We start from the raw sequence: 23,675 nt of genomic DNA, 5'->3' as shown, positions 1-23,675 counted from the left end.
TCTTTTCTGAACCCTTTCAACTCTAACATCCTTCTGACAGCAAGAAGGCCAGAATTGAACACAATATTTCAGAAGTGGCCTCACCAATTTGGGATAACTGGTCAGCATGGATGAGTTGGACGGAAAGGTCCGTTTCCATGCAGTTAGGTTCTGTGACTCTATGGTGGGGATATAACCCATGTCTGCATTCCCTTCTCTATCCTACCATTTGTGGTTTGGCTCAGACTCTGGGAACATCAGTGGGCCACACAGGCCATGACAATTTCAAAAATACCTCCAAAAGCCACCAGGATTGTAAGACATTATCAGGAACTCTCATTTTTCCAATTTGTTCAACCTTCAGTAATGGACAAGCATTCTCTGTTTCCCATGTTATCGTCCTGACAGCCTCCTGTCAAGGGACAAACTGGAGCCAATCTTTCCATGGGATAGATTTCTTCACAGAGTCAAACATGACAGGTATACATCTCCCGACTCCACTGCATGTTCCAAAACAGTAAGTGTGCCTTAATAGGTGCTCAACTGACCAGTGAATGCAAGCACTCTTGAGTATTAATAGTCGAGAGTATGTTGCTGGAAAAGGACAGCAGGTCAGGCAGCATCCCAGGAGCAGGAGAATGGATGTTTTTGGCATATGCCCTTCATCAGGATCGATGTTCAGGCAGAAGCCCTTCATCAAAATCAGCTATTCCTCAGAACTGCCTATGGAACCATCTGATCTCACATGGACTCCGGACCACATTCAGCCCAACACAGTTTGAACCTGATCAGGATACCCAGTACACCTACAAATTCAAAACCTTCAGCAACAATTCTCTTTCCGGATCCTCTGCTCCATGCTATCAGTCATGCACCGCCACCTACTCTACCTGCATTCAGTCCTGCCTCAGCAATACTCCCCTTCCTCTTGAATACTAATACAAGTCACACCCACAAAGAATCCAAACGTGCTCTGCTTGGTGTGACTGGATTGGTGTCTGAGCAGATGGGATGACTGATTAAATCCCTTTCCGCACGTGGAGCAGGTGAAAGGCCTTTCCCCAGTGTGAACCCGCTGGTGTCTCTGCAACTGGAATAATCTGTGAATCCCTTACCATACACAGACCAGGAGAACGGTCTATCCTCAGTGTGGATGCGCCTGTGCACCAGCAGGATGGATGAATGGCTAAACCCTTTCCCACAGACGAAGCAGGTGAACAGCCTCTCCCTGGTGTGAATGTGCCGGTTTGTCTGCAGGTCAGAGGAGTTAGTGGATCCCTTCCCACACTTGGACCGAGTGAATGACCTCTCCCCGGTGTGAACCTGCTGGAGGGTCACCAGGGTGGATAAATGAATGAAGCCCTTCCTGCACATGGAGCAGGAGAACAGTCCCTCCCTGGTGTGAACCCGAAGGTGCATAAGCAGGGCAGACAAATTAATGAATACCTTCATGCAGACAGAGCAGGAGGATGGTCTCTTCCCTGGTATGGACCTATTGGTGGATCAGCAAGGCAGATGACTGGGTGAATCCGTTCATGCACTTAGAGCAGGCGAACGGCCTCTCTCCGGTGTGAGCCGGCTGGTGGGTCACCAGGGTGATAAATAAATGAACTCCTTCCCACACACGAAGCAGATGAAAGGTCTTTTCCTCGTGAAACTCTACCGGTGGATCACCAGGGTGGATAAATGAATGAAGCCCTTGCTGCACATGGAACAGGCAAATGGCTGCTCCCCGGTGTGACCATGGCAATGACATTCAAGCAAATATGGAATTTTGAATTCCTTCCCACAGTCCTCACATTTCCACGGTTTCTCTATGATGTGGGAATCCATGTCTCTGTCCAGCTTTGACAACTGTTTGAAGGACCACTCACACATGGAACGTGTTAAATCTCTTGCCACTGCCATTCATCAGGCTTACTTTCCAATTAAGAAGATCATGCATGTCCTGCTGTAGTGTTAACTTCATTTGCTACCTGCACTCAATAATCTTTCATTCCCTGTCACTCAAAATTCAGTTCAATTCAGCCTTGAATACATTCAAACAGCCTGTCTCTATTACTCTCTGTGTGGGAGCATTGCAATAAAGAAGAGAGAATAAATTCCTCACTCTGCCTGATATGGGAAAGCCCTTATTTATAATCTGTGTCATCCGGTTCTAGATTCTCTGACAAGGAAGCATTTTGTTGGTATCTATCCTGACAAGCCTCCCCTCCTCAGAAAGTGCCATACTCACATGTTGGACAATGGAAGGAAGTTGCAGTCCGGAATGAAGCTCTATCTTCATTCAATATCAGTGTAAAACTCCCTCCTCTAGACAACACCGAGGAGCAAAGCAATGTCTCCCCTTTTCCATTCTTCATCTTGGGAGGGAGAGATGGCGGGAAACTATTCACTTATTGCAACTGCAGTGAATCCAGGGAGGGACAAGACTCTGCAAAGGTGCTCAGATGCTCTCTGTCCCTCTTAAATGTATTTTCACTTTTTTCCTTAATTTGACACATTCATTTGAATACAATTTGCACCCTAGAAATGGATAGCTTCTTTCCTCACGTACACAATTAAAAGCGTAGTTTCTCATGGAACTGAGCAGCATTTAAGGGATTAGCACATTGTTATAAAAAGTACATATGTGTTGCTTCATTTTGAGTATATCTAAGATTATTCACTGTTGTAAAAGTTTAATGGCTTATATGTTTCACCTTCTAATAACATTTTATATTTCTTGTCATCTTTTTCATTTAATAGAATAGAAGGAAGTCAATCAGCAACTTAAATGGCTTTCTTTTCTCAAGCGGCTTTGATGTTTCATTTTCATGTCCTTGATTCAGCTCCATTTGCAGCATCTTTGACAGCATCTTGTTCTAGGTCATTGTGTATGGAGGAAAGCTTTACTTAGGTGCTTCTTAAGGCTGGCTGACTGGCTGCATGACAGTTTTCAGTTTTGGTGTCCTGGATAATGTGTGATCAGAAGGCATCTGGCAGTTTACAGGAATTTGGTGCCTATGCTATGTTCATTTAACAGTACACTCACTTTGTTAATTTTTCTGAAGGATATCAAGTGGAAGACCAGGGTTGTCTCTACTACCCTTCTTGTACAAGGGAACCACATTTGCTATCCTCCAGTCTTCTGGCACTATTCCTGTAGACAACGAGGACATAAAAATCAAGGCCAATGGCTCTGCAATCTCACTTGCTTCCCAGAGAATCCTAGGATAAATGCCATCAGGCCCAGAGGACTTATCTATTTTCACCCTTTCCAGAATTTCCAATACCTCTTCCCTACATACTTCAAAGCCGTCCATTCTAATTAATTGTGACTCAATATTCACATTGGCAACAATGTCCTGTTCCTGAGTGAATACTGACTAAAAGTATTCATTCAGTGTCTCCCCAATCTCTTCAGCCTCCAAGCGCAACTTCCCACTACTATCCTTGACTGGACCTATTCCTACCCTAGTCATTCTTTTATTCCTGACATACCTATAGAAAGCCTTTGGGTTTTCCCTAATCCTACCAACCAAGGACTTTTCATGTTCCCTCCGTGCTGCTCTTAGCTCTCTCTTAAGCTCCTTCCTGGCTACCTTATAACCTTCAATCACCCCAATTGAACCTTCACGCCTCATCTTTACATCGGCCGCCCTCGTCGCTTTAACAAGCTATTCCAATTCATTATAAAACCACGGCTCCCTCACACGACCCTTTCCTCCCTGCCTGACAGGTACATACTTATCAAGGACACTCAATAGTCCCTCCTTGAACAAGCTTCACATATCGATTGTGCCCTTCCCTTGAAGCCTACTTTTCCAAGCCATGCATCCTAAGTCATGCCTCACCGCATCATAATTTCCCTGCCCCCAGCTATAACTCTTGCCCTGCAGTGCACACTTATCCCTCTTCATCACCAGAGTAGAAGTCACCGAATTGTGGTCACTGTTCCTAAAGTGCTCACCTAACTCCAATTCTAACACCTGGCCTGATTCGTTACCCAGAAACAAATCCAGTATGACCTCACCTCTTGATGGCCTGTCAACATATTGTGTCAGGAAACCCTCCTGCACACATTGGACAAACACCAACCCATCTAACGTACTCAAGCTATAGCTTTCCCAGTCAATATCTGGAAAGTTAAAGACCCCCAAAACAACCACCCTATTACTTTCCCTCTTCTCCTGAATCATATTCGCAATCCTTTCTTCTATGTCTCTTAGACTATTAGGAGGCCTGTAGAAAACTCCTAACAGGGTGACCTCACCTTTCCTATTTCTAACCTCAGCCCAAACTACCTCAGATGGCGAGTCTTCATCCATCATCCTTTCACCGCTGTAATACTATCCTTGACAAACAATGCCACACCTCCCCCTCTTTTACCCCCACCTCTGACCCTACTAAAGCATTTAAACACTGGAATCTGCAACAGCCAATTCTGTCCCATGTCTCCATCATAGCCACAATCGAACTCCCAGGTACTAACCCACGCTGCAAGTTCACCTACTTTATTTCGTATACTTCTTGCATTGAAGTATACACACTTCAAGTCACCTTCCTGTTCACAGGCACCCTCCTTTGAGATTGATGCCATGTTCCTAACCTCTCTACACTCAAGCTCGTACACCCTAAAGCGACCGTCTAGGTTCACATGCCCCTGCAGAGTTAGTTTAAACCCCACCAGACAGCACTAGCAAACCTCCCCCCAAGGATACTGGTGCCCCTCAGGTTAAGGTGTAGACCATCCTGTTTATAGAGGTCCCACTAGTCAACAATCCACAAGCCAGGGACACAGCCAGACAGAACGGACTCAGGATGATCAGGTAATGATTACAGACGCTCACAACAGACTTCAAAAATACATACAAGAAATTCCGTGCCAAAAATCGTTAATTTCAAAATCCACCAATCAGGAATGGACCCGGACCATAGAACAGGCCGTCACCATAGGACAGAACAGGACCAAACACCGCAAAAAAAGGCACTAAAAGAAAAAATGGCCAAACTAACACACAACAAAGAGGACATCACAACACACACCTGGGTTAAAAACCTCTCCCACAGACAGCTCACAGACACGGAATGAATAATACTGGCCAAGGGACTTAACTACAACCACAGGGACGCCAAGACAGCAGACTTCCTAGCAGCACTAGAATGCACACTCAGGAACAATGGACTGACAGAAGAGACACAACAAACAGTGAGACAAAGTATCGCACCTCTGATAACAAGGAAAAGACAAACACATAACCTCAACACCAAGGAGGGAGAAGCACTAAAATCACTAAGAAACGATAAGAACATAATCATACGACCAACAGACAAAGGCAGAATGACGGTCATCCTGGACAAAGCAGAGTACATCCAAAAAGCGCAACAACTACTTGCAGATACCAACACCTACCAAACTGGCTGAAGAGCTACAGCAGAAACTGAAACACCTGATCAGCGGATCCAGACACTCTATACAATCAATCCAGGAATTCTTGGACATCATCAGAAATATACACATAGACAAAGAAGATACCATGGTCTCATTCGATGTAACAGCACTGTTCACCTCTATTGACAAAACTCTAGCCAGAGAAACAATAGCCAACCTGCTGGACATACAGAACAGAGAACAGGACGTTGAACCTATCAACAAAGACGGCATACTTAAACTACTGGACCTGTGCCTCACAACACACTTCACATTCAACAACCAGATATACGAACAAATCAATGGAACACCCATGGGCTCACCGATCTCTGGACTCATATCAGAAGCAGTAATGCAAAGGTTAGAACAAACAGTCTTGCCGCAAATTCAACTCAAACTCTGGGTCAGATATGTGGATGACACCTTTGTAATCATTAAGAACACAGAAATAGAGAACACACACCGGATCATCAACGCCACACTCACAGGAATCCGATTCACGAGAGAGGAAGAAAAGGATAACCAACTCCCATTCCTCGACATGATGGTACAGAGAACACCGAAAGGAGAATTCACCACAAAGGTATACAGGAAAGCCACACACACAGACCAAGTCCTGAACTACGAAAGCAACCACCCCAACACACACAAACGAAGTTGCATCAAGACACTAATCAAAAGGGCCACAACACACTGCAGCACACCAGAACTGCAAAAAGAGCAAGAAGAACACCTATACAATGTATTCACCAAAAACGGATACCCACGCAATTTCATCAACAGATGCCTAAGAGAAAGACAACGGAACGAGGACATGCCGCAACCCAAAGGACTAGCCATACTACCATACATAAGGAGCATTTCAGAACTGACAGCCAGACTACTGCGACCACTAGGACTCATAACAGCACACAAACCAGCAGCCACTCTCAGACAACAACTCATCAGAAGGAAGGACCCGATACTCAGCATGAGCAAAACCAATGTAGTTTACAAAATCCCATGCAAGGACTGCACAAAACACTACACAGGACAAGCAGGAAGACAGCTAACGATCTGCATCCATGAACACCAACTAGACATGAAACGACACGACCAGCTATCCTTAGTAGCCACACATGCCGATGACAAGCAACATGAATTCGACTGGGACAACACTACTATTATAGGCAAGCCAAACAGAGAACAGCCAGGGAATTCCTAGAGGCATGGCTCTCATCCACAGATTCTATCAACAAACACATGGAGCTGGACCCAATATACTGGCCACTGCAGCGGACAGCTGGAACTGACAACCGGAAGCGGCAGAGAGAAGCCATTATAAATGCTGGAGGAAACATCACAGAAGCGCTTCACAGGAGGCTCCCAAGCACTGAGGATGTCACCTAGACAGGGGACGAAACGTTTGCAACACAAATTTCCAGCTCGGCGAACAGAACCACAACACAGGTCCCACCTTCCCCAGAAAGAACCCCAGTTATCCAGATACCGGAATCCCTCCCTCCTGCACCATCCCTGTAGCCACGCATTTAACTGTTCTCTCTGACTATTCCTCGACTCGCTATCACGTGGCACGGGTAACAAACCAGAGACAACAACTCTGTTTGTTCTAACTCTGAGCTTCCAACCTCGCTCCCTGAAAGCCTGCCTGACATCCTCATCCTTCTTCCTACCTATGTCGTTGATGCCAATGTGGACCACGACTTCGGTCTGCTCCCTCTCCCCCTTCAGAACCCGGAAAACACGATCAGACACGTCACTTACCCTTGCACCTGGGAGGCAACATACCAATCGTGAGTCTCTCTCGCCCCCACAAAACCGCCTATCGGTGCCCCATAACTATTGCTCTGCTCTTCTCCAACCTTCACTTCTGAGCAACAGGAGCAGGCTCCGTGCCATAGGCCTGAAACCCATTGCTTACCTCTGCTAAGTCGTCTTCCCCCCAAGTATCCAAAATTGACTTCAATGAGCCTGACGTGATTTGAACACGCAACCTTCTGATCTGGAGTCAGACGCGCTACCGTTGCGCCACAAGCTCACGGGGAGATAGGGACCGCTATTCATGCTTAAGGGAAGTGATCGCACTACAATGATTTTACGTCTGCGTAACAACGGAGATCAACAGTTCAGTCTGTTCTGTCTCTCCCCCTCTCCTTCTGTTTCTCGAAACAATTTCCAACTCTACCTCAATAAAAAGCTGAAAGAACTGCGGATGCTGTATATCAGAAACAAAACACAAACAGTAGTTGCCGGTGACTCTTCGATAGAACTGATGGTGATTGGGAAAACGTTGGTTTATATGCAGGAGATATTGTGGGAGGAAGGCGGATGCAGTAAATGATAGATCAGGACAGAGCCCAAAGCGAGGGAAGAACTGTTGGACAGAAAAGGGAGTTGATAACGATCTGTGTGGGAGGGTGAATGGAGACTGTTCGTGGCAGTCATAGGTAGTGTGTAATGACAGACTATGGGATAACAAGGCTTGGTGTGTGTGGTAGGGACGAGGATACTATGGATTTCAAGCCCTAGAATTATTGAATTCGATATTGGGACCGGAGGGATGTATGGTCCACAAGTGTAATATCCGGTGCGCTTCGTTCTGCTGGTGCTGGGCTTCGCTGGGACACTACAGCAAACCTGAGACAGAGAACTTGGCCACGGAACAGGGGGGGTTTGCAATTGGCAGGCAACTGGAAGCTCAGAACGTAGATGTTCTGTGCAGCAGTCACCCAGTTAATGCCTTGGTTTCCCCAATGTAAATGAGCCCATATTGTGAGCAGCAAATGCAGTAGACTGGGTTGTGGGTAGTGCAGGTGAAGTGCCGCTTCACCTGGAAGGTAAGTTTGGGCCTTTCGATAGTCAGGAGGGAGCAGCTAAATGGGCTGGTGTCACACATTCGGCAGTTGCAGGGGAAAGTGCCGTTGGACTGTTGGGGTGGGAGTGGAGTTAGGGTTGGTGGGAATGAAGGAAGAGTGAACCTGCGCGCCTATATTGGGAAAAAAAACTACCCAGGTAAGTTTGCGCTACACCAGCTTCCGGGTCCGCTCCGCGCTTTTTTCGAAAAAGATATTTAAATTTAAACCGTGAAACAAACGTAACCGCATCTACAAACAGACAGTGCCAAACAGCCCTTACCTGCTCCGCGGAGAGAGTGAGGATTGTTCACTCGTTTGTGGGTGTTGGGATGATTGCTTCTGCGGTTAAGTATTTGGTTTGCGTGTGTTGTTTTTCTGTCGACGCTAGTTTGAAGTTCCCCATTGACTGTTCGCTCTACTGTGACATCTAGGAATGGCACTTTGTTGCTGTTCTCCTCCTCTTCAAACCAGGAGCCCCCCTCAGGCCACAGTCTCACCACTTGGAACACCAATATACAGATTAGTCAAAGACCTCCACTGAAGACTAAAACACCAAGTCGAAGACTCACGCCACTCCAGTTACTCCATCCAAGAATTCTTGAACACCAAAGACAACAAGATAGAAGAGGATGGAATAATACTGTCCTTTGGCATACAGCCCTGTTCACATCCATTAACATCAACGTGACCAAAGAAAACTGAAGACACTACTTGAAGAACCAGAGACACAAACACCAAACAGCACCAACGTCATCAGCAAAGATAACACTGTCAAGCTCGTGGAGCTGTGCCTTAGCTCCCACTTCCTATTCAGTAACAAGACTAACAAACAAATCAACGGACCACCCATGAAACCACCAATATCAGGATTCCTAACAGAAGCAATAGTGCATAGTTTCGAAGAAACAGCTCTTCCAAAGATCCAACCCAAACTTTGGGTCGGCTACAGTGATGACACTTTTGTCATCAGAACGTGAAACAACCTAGAGGAAACTTACAACACCATCAACAATCTCCTTACTGGCATAAAATTCACAAAAGAGGAGAACAACAAAAAGTGCTGTTGTTCTAGATGTCACAGTAGAGCGAACAGTCAATGGTAAATTCAAAACAGCGTCTACAGGAAACAACACACGCGAACCAAGTACTTAAGCTGCAGAAGCAATCATCCCAACCCATACAAACAAATCTGCATCAGGATGGTATTTCAGCAATTTCTACTTCACACTGCAGCACCCAGGAATGATGGAGATCAGGAAACAACGATGCAGCGCATTTAAGAAGCCTGTAGACCCGCTGAAAGTTGCTTCCCTGCCCGGGAATCGGACCCGGGCCGCGGCGGTGAGAGCACCGAATCCTAACCACTAGACCACCAGGGAGACGTTGATCTGATTTTGTAGCTCTGCTGAAAATTGCCTCGCTGCCTGGGAATCGAACCCGGGCTGCGGGAGTAAGAAGACTTTCACCGGTACATCCATCAATGTAAATTTTTTGTATCCATTGCTCCCGATGCGATCTCTATAACATTGGGGAGATTGGAGAGTCAAGTCACTTCTCCGGGACACCCGCACCAATCAACCCCATCGCCCTGTGGCCTAACATTTCAATCCACCCTCCCACTCTGCCAAGAACCTGCAAGTCCTGGGCCTCCTTCACCGCCGCTCCCTCCCCACCCGAGGCCTGGAAGAAGAACACCTCATCTTCCGCCTCAGAACACTTCCACCCCAGGGCATCAATGTAGATTTCACCAGTTTCCTCCTTTCCCTTCCCCCGACCTTACCTCAGTTCCAACCTTCCTGCTCAGCACTGACCTCATGACCTGTCCTCCTTGCCAATCTCCCTTCCCAACTATCCGCTAAACCCTCCTCTCTGACCTGTCACCTCTATCCCCACCACCATTCACCTATTTTACTCTTTGCTACCTTCGCCCCAGCACACCCCCCCACCCAAATTTATCTCTCCACCCTGGAGACGTCCTGCGTCTATTCCTGATAAAGAGCTTTTGCCCGAAACTTCGATGTTCCTGCTCCTCGGGTGCTGCTTGACCCGTTGTGCTTTTCCAGCACCATTCTGATCTAAACTCTGGCTTCCAGCATCTCCAGTCCTCACCTTTGCCGACCCAATAAACCCAGTTTGCCGATTTCTCATCAACAAATTGACACAAGCAGACACAACTTGTGCAGAATCTCTAGCCACATTACCTTACATTAAATACATCTGTTAAATGGTGTCCAGACAACTCAAACCTCTCAGCATCATGGTAGCCCACAAATCTACCAACACACTTGAACAGCGGCTAATGAACCTGAAATACCCAATACAAACAACTAGCAAACGAATGTTATTTACAAAATATCATTCAAGGAAATATACACATGAACTCTGCCGCACAGTTATCTGTTGAAAATGTGTTGCTGGTTAAAGCACACCAGGTTAGGCAGCATCCAAGGAATAGGAAATTCGACGTTTCGGGCATAAGCCCTTCATCAGGAATGAGGAGAGGGTGCCAGGCAGGCTAAGATAAAAGGTAGGGAGGAGGGACTTGGGGGAGGGGCGATGGAGATATGATAGGTGGAAGGAGGTCAAGGTGAGGGTGATAGGCCGGAGTGGGGTGGGGGCGGAGAGGTTAGGAAGAAGATTGCAGGTTAGGAGGGCGGTGCTGAGTTGAGGGAACCGACTGAGACAAGGTGGGGGGAGGCGAAATGAGGAAACTGGAGAAATCTGAGTTCATCCCTTGTGGTTGGAGGGTTCCCAGGCGGAAGATGAGGCGTTCTTCCTCCAACAGTCGTGTTGTTATGTTTTGCCGGTGGAGGAGTCCAAGGACCTGCATGTCCTCGGTGGAGTGGAAGGGAGAGTTAAAGTGTTGAGCCACGGGGTGGTTGGATTGGTCGGTCCGGGCGTCCCTGAGGCGTTCTCTGAAGCGTTCCGCAAGTAAGCGGCCCGTCTCCCCAATGTAGAGGAGGCCACATCGGGGGTGCAGCAGATGCAATAGATGATGTGTGTGGAGGTACAGGTGAACTTGTGGCGGATATGGAAGGAACCCTTGGGGCCTTGGAGAGAAGTAAGGGAGGAGGTGTGGGTGCAAGTTTTACATTTCCTGCGGTTGCAGGGGAAGGTGCCGGGAGTGGAGGTTGGGTTGGTGGGGGGTGTGGACCTGACGAGGGAGTCACGAAGGGAGTGGTCTTTGCGGAACGCTGATAGGGGAAGGGAGAGAAATATATCCCTGGTGGTGGGGTCCGTTTGGAGGTGGCGGAAATGACGGTCGATGATACGCTGTATACGGAGGTTGGTGGGGTGGTAGGTGATTTCTCCAGCTTCCTCATTTGTGATTCAGAGTAAACTCACAGTTCGACCAACGGAAGGTGGGAATTTAGAAAAGTTTATATTTACACAGTCTCCTCACATCAACGCAACAGCAAAATGGTTTAATAATCCGCCAATGCAGAGAACCCGGTTCCCGGAGATGGGACAAACTGCTGACTCAGGGCTATCAGTCCACATTGCTCTCTTTGCCACCAGTTCAGAGGGAGAACATTGGATGGCCAAAGGAGTGAATAACGATCTGTGTAGGAGGGTGACTAACTGTTAATGGAGACTGTTGCTGGCTAACGATATGTCGTGTGTAACAGCAGAAGATGTAAAAATAAGGCCTCGTGTGGGTGTGGTCGGGGTCAAGGGCATGGGGGAGTTCGGGTCCGAACAATATTGAACTCGATGTTGAAGACTTGATGACTATAGGATCTCCAAGTAGAAAATGAGGCGTTGGTCTTCAATCAGGGGCTGAACTTTGCTGGAATACTGCTGCATGCCTGAGACAGAGAAGTAGGCCAGGGTACAGAGTGGAGTGTTAAAGTGACAGGCAACCAGAAGCTCAGGGCCTTTTTTTCGGCAGAACCGAGATGTTCTGCGAAGCAGTCACCCAGTTTATGCTTCATGCTACTTTGGGGAAACCACACTGTGAGCAACGAATGCAGTAGACTAGTTTGTGACAAATGTGCAGGTAAAGTGCTGCTTCACCTGGAAGGTATGTTCGATCCCTTGGATATTCAGGATGGAGCAGGTAAATGGGCAGGTGTTACACATTCGGCGGTTGCAGGGGAAAGTGCCTTGGGACAATGGGAGGTGGGTGTGGGGTGTGAGAGTGAAGGACGAGTGGACCCGAGGTGTAAGCCCTGCCCATTTACCTCCTCTCATATATAAATCCGTGAAGTTGAAAGAACACTCCATAGAATGATTCAGTACCACGTGACTCATGAACTAATTCGTATTCATGTTCCGGGGCCAGCGCCATTATTGCGTCACAGCAGCTGCAGGCCATCACCGGGGGCTCGCCCTATGACGTCATGGTGCGACTGGAAGTCCCCGGGACAGTTTATCAAAGAAACCTCCCTGTGGGTCAGCGCAGCCATGCATCGGGAAGCACTGGGATGGCTAACCACTATCAGTTTAGATGGGGAACACATCTCCACATTACACAGCCTCGAGGCAAATTTCCCTTCCTTTGACTTAAAGTTCAAGAGCACTCAAACCGAAATTCCCAAGGTACGTTTGGCAGAATTCCTTCCAGGTGTTCGCTAAATATATCTATGAGCACTTTGTTAAAGTTTGAACATTGCGAGTGTTGAAATTTTGTGCTTTTGAGCGAAATCACAGTTCGGAAAAACAGAATGTGGGAATTTAGACAGAGTTTATACTGGTACAACGGCGATATGTCTGCGGGTGTGTGATGGAAGCATCACCCAGAAGGGAAACCATCTCTCCTATTCAGTCAATGTCGTCTTCAGCAACTTTCCCGTCTAACGGCGCACTGTTCTGCACCTCGCCTTCTCATCTCTTTCACAAAAAACTTCGACATAAATATTTCACATTGATATACTGGCCCAATGTGCACAGTTGAGATGACAGCCTCGCGGAGGTCTGACTGGTCTTCTGTTGTTCTCTGTATCCTGTGTTGAGGAGGGCAATGCTTGTCACTGGTCACTCCGCGTCCTTCAGAAAAGTTTAGAAACAAAATGTTTTAAATTTCTACCAGTAGAGAGGACCCGGGACAAACAGCAACAGGGAGACAGAATGAGAAGCAGCTGTTCTGGAAACTCTTTGCCGCTTGCAATTCTCAGAGCAATGTCAAATGTATTTCACACCGAGCAAGACTCAGCTGGCTGAAGAGGAACAGCGGGGGGGGCTTGCGCAGTGTCGGTGTTGCGCGTTGGTCTCTGGGTATGATTCGCGGTTTGGGCCTTCTATTGTGCAGGCTTGCAGGAGATCCAGGGTTCAAATCTCTGATGAGCCTGCGTTTCCAGGTTTGTGCAAGAGTGCCCGCTTAACTTTCTCAAAACCCACTCTCGCTAAAGTAGGTTGGGCTACTTGGAGTCCAAATTGAGCCGAAAGCAAGGAAGTGAAACGATGGAATATTGCGCTGACGTCAGTGGTGCCGTGTTTAGGGAATGTTAGCGATGAGGGCAGATTGGAAAATTGGGACAGCTCTCCTCGGAGAACAGAAGTTTGAAATCTGGCGTGTTTGAAGTTTTCCAAGTCATGCGGGGTCCAGACAGGGAAAGTAATGCAGTTGAAATGCTCCCACACCTGAAAGGATCGGCAGAGTTTTAAAGTCATCAGGAAAAGAACTAAAAGAGAGACTAGGAAGGTGAGGTTAGGGTCAGCAAATCTCCTGACTTTGACAAAGAGGCAGATTCAATAGACGCACAAGGGAATTCGCTGGTCATGTTTAAAGTAACAATGTGCAGAAACACACGGGGAAGGCAAGCGAATGATACGAATAGAGACACACGTTTACTTACTGTGTCGAACCAGCAGAGCGAAGGTGGGCCGCATGGCCTCCGCCTGCGCTGTGACACATGCTGTGATTCAGAATGAAATCACAGTTCGACCAACACAATGTGGGAAGTGAGAAAAAAGTTTTTATTTACACAGCTCCATACGTCTGCGCACCAGCATATTACACGACAGCAGTGGAGATCATTGACATCAGTCTGGAACGTGCATGCCGCGTGCCCGACGAAAGGCTGAAGGGACCTGGGGAAAACGGGAGCGGGCTGGGCCCATAACACAGAGATCGATGGGTTGAAACCATCCTCTGCTGTTGTTCGATGTCTCCCTGAGCAGTTTCCTTTTGTAATGGTGCTGTGCTCTGTTCTGTATCTTGCCTTTGCACCTACTTCCTGAGTGTCTGAATGCCCTGTATCATACCGATACACTCGCGAACCTCACACGGTTCAAGTAACATGCTTTTGGAGGTCTGAGTGGTCTTCTCCTGTTCTTCATCAGTTTCCTATGAACTGATTCGCAAAACCACTTCTCTGAGATGCCAATGAGCCGATAAAGTTGAAACGCATGCCTTGCGGTTTCGCCCATTCCCTGCAGTAATTCGCCACGCCGGGCCGGACGTGAATGACAAGACGATCAGCATGTCAGAAACTGTATCACCATTCAGACACTGTCCCTTACTATTAGGACAGATATCACTGATTGTGAATCACCTCAGAGAGAGACAAGTGGCAGACAGTCGCGGTGGACTCGATGGGCTTAACAGCCTCTGTCGGCGGGAGAATTGCAAGTAGAAACGAAATGGTTCAATTATCCACCAGTGGAGACAGCCCGGTTCCTGGGGACGGAACAAACAGCAGCGTCCTGGGAGCAGGGAGGCAGAATGAGAAGCAGATGTTCTTGAAACTCTCTGCTGCTTGTAATTCTGGGAGCAATGTACAATGTATTTCAGACTGAGCAACTCCCAGTTGCTTCAGGAGCTGGGCGCGCACATGGTTTTTGTCTCATTGGTCTCGGGGTATGATGCCAGTTTTGGGTTTTCTAGCTTATACAGACGGGTGGGAGGGGCCGGGTTCCAATCCCAGGCGAACCCTCATTTCTTAAATTGACCTGAGCAAAGATGCCGGGTCAGTTTTCTCAAAATGCCGCTTCGTGAAATCAGATCGGACTGCCTGAATTAGGGATGGGACAGAGGGACCATTGCAGTGAACACGGCGAAGGGAAACATTTGCTCAAAGTGAGAACAAGTCTTGCAGATTTCTCGCCGGCGCAATCCGAGTCTGAATGAATCCTCCACCTGTATTACGCTCAATTCTGAGGGTGATACTTCAGGAAGCGGGGAAGTGAAGTGATTGCAGACGGCGCTGAACAGGTTGAAGTGAATGGTGCCGTGTACGAGGAATGTCAGTCATGAAGGTAGATTGGAAAGTTGGGGCAGTTGTCTTTGGTGAACAGAAGGCTGAAAGCTGGCCTGATTGAAGTTTTCCACATCATGAGGGTTTTAGACAGAGGAAATAATGCAGTGAAAATGCTCCCAGGCCTGAAAAGATCGAGAACAATTTGGCAGAGATTTAAAGTCATCAGGAAAATAAGCCAAAGTGACATTAGGAAGACCGTTTTCGCACAGGGACTGGGGTCAGTAAGTCGCTGTCTGACAGTGACAAAGAGGCAGATTCAATGGATACAAAAGGGAATTCGGTGGGCATGTTCAATGTGACAATGTGCAGATTTACAGGGAGAAGGCGACAGAATGAGACACTTATTTACAAATTGTGTTGAACCAGCAGTGCGAAGGTGGGCTGCATGGCCTCAGACTGCGCTGTCACACATTTTGTGATTCTGATTGAAATCGGAGTTAGACCAACAGAACGTAGGAAATTTGACAACGGGTATATTCTGCCCAACAGGATACTCCATCACAGCAGTGAAGGTGTTTTGACATCATTTTCGAAGGTACATTACACAATGCAGATTCAAAACTGAGTATTCCTTTGAATCACTGAGTAATTTGTTTGCAGGTATCAGTTGAGGTGAGCGGAGTTGCGTATTGGGAGCCACTCCAGTTGATCTGTCGAAGCCTTTTTCTCCTGTGTGATAGTCCCACCAGCATTCCAACTTGCTGTGCTTCCAGTCAGTAGATGCAGATTACTATCCCATATTGATAGATGGGCCACGATGACCCAGCTGTGGTGACAAGCTTGTGAAGGTCTGAGTGCTCTTCTCCTGTTCTCTGTCGGCCTGCTATGATCCGAATCATCAAACCTCTCTTCTCCGAGATCGGAATAAACTGGTGAAGGTGAAACACATCAGTTGCGGTGTGTTCCATGCGCAGGAGGCCCTGCAGTAATTCCCCACGCTGTCTCCCACAGCAGCACCCTCTCGGTGAATTACGCTTGGCAAATAAAAACGATTGAACCAAATCAGTGTCCTCCATTGGATTTTACTGACACCGTTTATAAAATTCAGGCTCACCGTTAATGTGGAGAGGGGCTGTCAGACTGTAGTTTTCGCTCCTTCTGTTGAATAAAGATAATTTTAACTGTGTCCAGTGAGAGGAAAGGATTTGCTGTTGGTGGGAAACATTTCTATCTGAATTCGTTTGTCAATCTGCTATGACAGAAGGAGCTGGGACCTCCTGATAGTTTGAAACACAAAGCTGATAATCTCTAGATTATGTTGTAAAAATATCGGTATAATGTTTTTCACACCGCGCTGTCACCAACTGACCGAAGCGGCTGTGTTTAAATCCCGTGATGAACAGTTTGTCTTTTATTTCTCACACTGGGGGGAGCTGAGCATTTACCCGAACACTGGGCACACCACCTCCCTGATTCAGTGTTCACAAATCAAACTGACAGAAAAGCTTCACTGTGATCGAAAGTTTCCGGAAAGAAGATTTGGCTCAACAGAAAAACGGAGTAAACGTCCTCCTTCCTTGGTTTGAAACGTAAATGGTCGACTTCAGTGAGCCGGACGTGATTTGAACACGCAACCTCCTGATCTGGAGTCAGACGCGCTACCGTTGCGTCACAAGCTCACGGATGGCTGGAGGTCTCTATTCATGATTAAAGGAAATGATCGTACTTCAATGATTTTACGTTTTGAGTAGCGACGGAGATCAACAGTTCATATCTGTTCTGTTTCACCCCCGTCTCTTTCTGTCTCTCGAAACAATTTCCAACTCTCTCTCAATAAAAATCTGAAAGAATTGCGGATGCTGTATATCAGAAACAAAAAAAACAGGAGTAGCATGTGACCCTTCCACAGAACTGATGGTGATTGGGAAAATGTCGGTTTATATGCAGGAGATATTGTGGGAGGAAGGCGGAGATCAGGACAGAGCCCAAAGCGAAGGAAGAACTGTTGGACAGAAAAAGGAGTTGATAACGATCTGCGTGGGAGGGTGAATAACTGTTAATGGAGACTGTTCGTGGCTATGTAGTGTGGAATGACAGACGATGTGGTAACAAGGCTTGGTGTGTGTGGGACGGACGAGGATACTATGGAGTTCCGGCCCTAGAATTATTGAATTCGATATTGGGACCGGAGGGATGTATGGTCCCCAAGTGGAATATCCGGTGTTCTTCGTTCTGCTGGTGCTGAGCTTCACTGGGACAATACAGCAAACCTGAGACAGAGATGTTGGCCAGGGAACAGGGTGGGGTGTAGAATTGGCAGGCAACTGGAAGCTCAGGGTCTTTTTTGTGGGCAGAGCGTAGAAGTTCTGTGCAGCAGTCACCCAGTTTATGCTTCGGTTCCCCAATATAGATGAGACCACATTGTGAGCAGCAAATGCAGTAGACTGGTTCTGGGAAGTGCAGGTAAAGTACCACTTCACCTGGAAGGTAAGTTTGGGCGCTTGGATAGTGAGGAGGGAACAGGTAAATGGGCTGGCGTCACACATTCGGCAGTTGCAGAGGAAAGTGGCGTTGGACTATTGGGGTAGGAATGGGGGTAGGGTTGATGGGAATCAATGAAGTGTGGACCCAAGGCATAACTCCTGCCCATTTACCTATCTGCCAAAAAGAGGAATATGTTAAGTGTGTACAAGGAAATTTTCTAATTCACAATGTGGATGTACCTACTGGAGAGGGTGCAAAACCTAAGGCCAGCAACCCCAATTCTATTAACATTAGAATCGTGATTGAAAATAATAAATCAGATCGAAAAGTTGAAGTTCTAAATTGGAGGAGGATTCAGGTATTAAGCAAGATCTGACAAAAACTGATTGGGGGCAGATGTTCGCAGGTTGCTGGAAAACGGAAAGCCTTCAGATATGAGATAACAAGAGTCCAGACAAGTATATTTCAGTTAGGGTGAAAGGAAAGGCTGGTATATGTAGGGAATGCTGGATGACTAGAAAAAATGAGATTTTGGTGAAGAAAAACAAGGAAGCATATGTCAGGTATAGACAGAGAGATCGAGTGAATCCTGAGAGTATGAAGGCAGTACAAGCATACTTGAGAGGGGAATCATGAGGGCAAAAAGGGGGCATGAGATAGCTTTGGCAAATAGAGTTAAGGATAATCCAAAGGGTTTTTATAAATACCTTAAGGACAAAAGGATAAAAGGGAGATAATAGGGCACCTGAAAGATCAGCAAGACGGCCTTTGTGTGGAGCTGCAGTAGATGGGAGGCGGAGGGGGGGGGGGGGGGTGGAAATACTGAACGGATATTGTGCATCAGTGTTTACTGTGGAGAAGGGCATGGAAGATATAGAATGTGAGAAAATAGATGCTGACATGTTGAAAAAATGTCCATATTACAGATGAGAAATTGCTGGATATCTTGAAATGCATAAAAGTGGATAAATCCCAAGGACCTGATCAGGAGTACCCTATAACTCTGTGGGAAACTAGGGAAGTGATTGCTGGGACTCTGACTGAGATATTTGTATCATCCATAGTCATAGGTGAGGTGTCGGAAGGCTAGGTGGCTAATGTGGTGCCAGTATTTAAGAAAGGTGGCAAGAAAAAGCCAGGTAATTATAGACCGGTGAGCCTGACATCCGTGATGGGCAAGTTGTTGGAGAGAATCCTGAGAGATAGGATTTACATGTATTTGGAAAGGCAAGAATTGACTAGGCATAGTCAGCATGGCTTTAAGCTTGGGAAATCATGTCTCACAAACATGATGGAGTTTTTTGAAGAAGTAACAAAGTGGATTGATAAGGGCAGAGCAATAGACGTGATCTATATGGACTTCAGGAAGGCGTTCATCAAGGGTCCTCATGGGAGACTGGTGAGCAAGGTTTAATCTCATGGAAGCTGAAAATGTGTTGCTGGAAAAGCGCAGCAGGTCAGGCAGGATCCAAGGAGCAGGAGAATCGATGTTTCAGGCATGAGCCCTTCTTCAGGAATTCATGGAATGCAGGGACAACTAGCCATTTGGATACAGAACTGGCTCGAAAGCAGAAATCAGAGGGTGGTGATGGAGGGTTGCTTTTCAGACTGAAGGCCTGTGACCAATGGTGTGTCAGAAGGATTGATGCTGGGTCAGCTACTTTTTGTCATTTATATAATGATTTGTATGTAAACGGAGGAGGTATAGTTAGTAAGTTTATAGATGACACCAAAATTGGAGGTGTAGTGGACAGCAAAGAAGGTTACCTCAGATTGCAACGGGACCTTGATGATGGGCCAATGGGCTGAGAAGTGGCTTTTGGAGGTTAATATAGATAAATATGAGGTGCTGCATTTTGGAAAAACAAATCAGAGCAGGACTTTTACACTTAATGGTACGTTCCTTGGAAGTGTTGCTGAACAAAGAGACCTGGGAGTTCAGGTTGATAGTTCCTTAAACGTAGAAACGCAGGTAGATAGGATAGTAAAGAAGGGTTTTGGTGTGTTTCCTAATTTGGTCAGAGCATCGAGGATAGATGTTGGGAGCTCATGTTGCCACTGTACAGAACATTGGTCAGGCCACGTTTGGAATATTGCATGTAATTTTGGTTTGCTTCCTATTGGAAAGATGTTGTGAAACTAGAAAAGGTGCAGAAAAGATTTACAAGGATGTTGCCTGTGTTGGAGGGTTGAGCTATAGGGCGAGGTTGAATAGACTGTTTTCTCTGGAGCGTCAGAGGCTAAGGGGTGACCGTATAGAGGTTTATAAAACCATGAGGGATATGGATAGGGCAAATAGACAAGTTCTTTTACCTGAGATGGGGGAGTCCAGGACTAGAGGGCATAGGTTTAGGGAGGGGAGGGGAAAGATATAGAAGGGACATAAGGGGCAACCTTTTCACGCAGAGGGTGATGCATGTACGGCATGAGCTGCTGGAGAAAATGATGGAGGCTGGTATAATTACAGCATTTAAAATGCGTCTGGTTGTGTATATGACTAGGAAGGTTTTATGGGGATTTGGGCCAAGTGCTGTCAAATGGGACTGGATTAGGTTAGGATATCTGGGCTGCATGGACGAGTTGGACCGAAGGGTCTGTTTCCGTGCTGGACATCTGTGTCACTCTGTGAGACTCTATGGGATTATATGCCCAAGAGAGCAGTTCAGACAGCTTCATGAAGTATATTGAAGACACAGTTGGATGGGTTTTTGCGTGGTAGGGGAATTAAAGGTAGTCGGGATAATGCAGGTTGGTGGAGCTGTGATCTTAATGAATGACGAAGCAGGCTTGACCAAATGGTCCTCTCCTCCTGCTTCTGTTAATATGAATCTGCAATACTGCGTTTCCCGCAACAGGAGTTTTCCCACGGCACAAAGGAGGTTTTCTAAAATAAATTTAAACCCCTTGCTTTGCTTGAACTCAAACTGCATTGACTTGGAGGAGAGTGGGATTTGCAAAGTGTCCTCCCCTCCACACGTGCCTCAACTGCAGGGCAGCTGTCCGGCCCGCCCTCCATTGTTGACGTCACAATGCGGATGCAGCCCTGTCAGTTTCAGAGTGAAACGTCCTCCCTCTGGGCAATATCTGGGAGCAAAGCAATGTCACACCCTTTCCATATACCATCCTCCAGCAGCGAGGGGGGGAGGGGAGGTAGGGGTGGGTGAAACACTGTTCACTTGTAGCAACTGGAGTGAATCCAGGGAGGGGGCAGACACTCCAAAGGTGCTCAAATACTTTCTATCTCTCTTAAAGCTATTTTCCTTGTGTATTCACTCAGTTTGGCACGTGTACAGTTTGCACCCTCGAAAAGGATTGCTCCTTTACTCATGTTCACAACTAAAAGGTGAGATTCTCATGGATCTGAGCAGCATTTAAGGGATTGGCACATGTTAAAAAAATGTCGGGCACCGGGGCCGTGTGGCTCGTTGGTCTAGGGGTATGATTCTCGCTTCGGGTCTCCTACTGCGTGGACGTGTGAGAGATCTCGGGTTCAAATCCCGGACGAGCCCTTGTTTCTTACCTTGCCTTGTGTAAAAACGACCAATCAATTCTCTCAAAAAGCAGCTTCGTTCAACGAGATCCGACTTCCTGAATCAGGGATGGGGCAGAGCTACCATTACAACGAACGCGGCAAGGGCAACACTTATTCAAAGCGAAAACAAGTTGTACTTCACACACAGGGTGGTGGGCGTTTGGAACGCGTTGCCAGCAGAGGTGGTAGAGGCAGGCACGATAATTTCATTTAAGATGCGTCTGGATAAATGCATGAGTGGATGGGGAGGAGAGGGATACAAATACTTAGGAATTGACCAACAGGTTTAGACAGTATATTTGGATTGGCTCAGGCTTGAAGGGCCTGTTCCTGGGCTGTAAAATTTCTTTGTTCTTTGTTCTATATGATGTATATCTGATATTGTTGGCTGTTGTAAAAGTTTCTTTGTAATTATTATTCACCTTCTAATGTAGTAATGGAGTTACATCCTTTTTTGTCATAATTTTTTTTATTTAATAGGCCAGCATTCAGCAATTTTACTGCCTTTCTTTTCTCAAGAAGCCTTAGCATTTAATTTTCATATCCTTGATTCAGCTCCATTTCCAGCATCTGTGTAGGCAGTTTGTTCCATGTTATTGTCACTGGAATGAAGTTTTCCTCCATACATACCTAAGCCTATCTGGCTGCATGAGGGTTTTCAGGTTTCTGTGGCCTGGATAATATGTGATCAGCAGGCATCTGGCAATCTACAGGAATTGCCACCTATGTAATGTTCATTTAACTGTACTGGCAGTGATCACTTATTTTGTGATTTTTCTTTGCAGGAAGACGTGCAGAAAGAAATCTGAAAGCAAATGATACATGAACTTCTGACAGAGCCACTTGATTCATTGGGACTTGAATATCAGCAGCCATTCCAATCAAGAAGACCTGTTTGCTTGAAAGATTTTGGACACTGGTGTGGCAGGAAGAATACTGAGACACCCAAGAGAGGGAGATTCAGTGCGCTGACTGTGAAAAGTGCTTCAAACCATTTACTCAGCTTAGGGGAATCAAACTCTCACCCCTCACAGTGGGGATAGACTGGTAATTTCAAACCCAGAGTAACACAAGGAAAGCTCCTTCAATGGGGAAACCGTGGAGATGTGGGGACCGTGGGAAAGGATTCCCTTCCCCATCTGTGCTGGAAACTCACAGACTCATTCACACCGGGAGAGGCCATTCACCTGCTCAGTGTGCAGGAAGGGCTTCAGTCGGATCTGCCATCTGCAGGCGCACGAGTGAGTCCACAAGGGAGAGAAGCCATTCGCGTGCCCCACGTGCGGGAGAGGGTTCACTCAGACAGCTGACCCACCAGCGGGTCCACACCGGAGAGAGGCCATTCATCTGCTGTAAGTGCCGGAAAGGATTCACCTGTTCCTCCCACCTGCGGAGGCACCAGTGAGTTCACGCGCCATCGCAGGGGGATTGAAGAAGCGATGGCCGAGTGCCAAGTGCTTATGCACGAAACGCGATTCTCCCGCCCCTTGGATGCTGCCTGACCTGCTGAGCTTTTCCAACACCACCCTCTCGACTCTGATCTCCAGCATCTGCAGTTTTCACTTTCTCCTCGAGGGCAATGTTGGACTTGCCTTTTATTCACTCATTCACTCCTTTCAGCCTCTCCTTTGTTGTGGCCTAACTGCACATACATCAATGCAAGTTTCAGAAAGATTTTTGCAGCTTTTGTTTTGGAAAAAATAACATTCTTCCCGACTTTAACGAAGTTTCTGAATATACGGTTTCAGTTATTCTCAATTTTAAATATCAACTATTTCCCACATGCCGTGTTTCCCAGGTAAAGTCATCACCATCCATTCTCTATCTCCCCTGAGAAAGACTTCATACAGCGATCAAAGAGGACTGAGGCACGAGAAAGAACGATTGTGGGGGTGCGGGGATGAGGGGGTCGCTGGTGGTGGTGGAGAAAGGAGGGAGATGGACAGGGGAACAGACTGGGGTTCAGAGCGTTGGGGGGGAGAATAGAGGGTGCAGTGTGAGGAGAGAGAATGGGCAGGGGGCAGTGAATGGGGAGAAAATGGACAGGGGGGCAGAATGTGAAGAGAGAGACGGCACAATTGCCACCTTCTCCAGGCCTGGTGTCAATGTCCCACGAACTGGAACCCACTCCTCCTACATTTCTCACAATACACGTGGCTAAGGCAGTGGAACCATATCATCCCTCCAGGCCATTCACACCAACCTTCCCAACAGCATCCCACTTAGACTCACTCGATTATGCTACAGCCCTGCAGTTCCCCATGGCTATT

General features: G+C 47.0%; 2 non-coding genes across 2 annotated transcripts; both read right to left on the bottom strand.

The window, feature by feature from the left end:
• Positions 1–7,358: 7,358 nt before the first annotated feature.
• Positions 7,359–7,430, bottom strand: trnaw-cca (transfer RNA tryptophan (anticodon CCA)). Its single transcript has one exon. It is a non-coding gene; the product is annotated as a tRNA-Trp (tRNA).
• Positions 7,431–9,554: 2,124 nt separating this feature from the next.
• Positions 9,555–9,626, bottom strand: trnae-cuc (transfer RNA glutamic acid (anticodon CUC)). Its single transcript has one exon. It is a non-coding gene; the product is annotated as a tRNA-Glu (tRNA).
• Positions 9,627–23,675: the final 14,049 nt, after the last annotated feature.

Source organism: Hemiscyllium ocellatum (genome assembly GCF_020745735.1).
Source record: "Hemiscyllium ocellatum isolate sHemOce1 chromosome 27 unlocalized genomic scaffold, sHemOce1.pat.X.cur. SUPER_27_unloc_12, whole genome shotgun sequence".
Lineage (NCBI taxonomy): Eukaryota > Metazoa > Chordata > Chondrichthyes > Orectolobiformes > Hemiscylliidae > Hemiscyllium > Hemiscyllium ocellatum.
Note: the sequence above shows the minus strand (reverse complement) of the source record. Positions and strands in the feature narration are given on the sequence as shown.